This window comes from Penaeus monodon, chromosome 24 (assembly GCF_015228065.2).
Source record: "Penaeus monodon isolate SGIC_2016 chromosome 24, NSTDA_Pmon_1, whole genome shotgun sequence".
NCBI classification, from domain to species: domain Eukaryota; kingdom Metazoa; phylum Arthropoda; class Malacostraca; order Decapoda; family Penaeidae; genus Penaeus; species Penaeus monodon.
In genome coordinates, this window is record NC_051409.1 from 37,979,887 (window position 1) to 37,980,199 (window position 313).

At 37.4% G+C, this 313-nt stretch overlaps 1 long non-coding RNA gene across 1 annotated transcript in view; it reads right to left on the reverse strand.

The window, feature by feature from the left end:
• Positions 1–49: 49 nt before the first annotated feature.
• The window catches only part of LOC119589019, a 2,905-nt gene continuing 2,641 nt past the window's right edge, over positions 50–313 (reverse strand). Inside the window, exon 2 of the long non-coding RNA XR_005230159.1 lies at positions 50–112. This is a non-coding gene — a long non-coding RNA (uncharacterized LOC119589019). The remainder of the gene's footprint in view (positions 113–313) is intronic.

The following is a 313-nucleotide window of genomic DNA, read 5'->3' on the forward strand; positions in this document are numbered from 1 at the left end:
TCCATCCTTTAAGAGAAGTAGAATTAAGAACGAAAATGTAGTATCTCACTTTAGAATTCTGCAGCTTCTCGTTGAGTGTCGTGAACTGCTGTTGTTGACTCGGAGTTAGGTTCTGCTCGAAGAAGTAAGGGATTAGTGTAAAGTAATCACTGAGAGTCTGTCACAATTAACACACATTTCAATATTACGTCAAAAAACACATTCGTTGAAGAAGAAATATCGAAGATATTAAGATTTGCACCTCTGGTGGAAGGAAGAGAAAAGGGTGACATGACTAAGCCTTAAATTTTTGTTTAGGGACAACGTAGGTAGT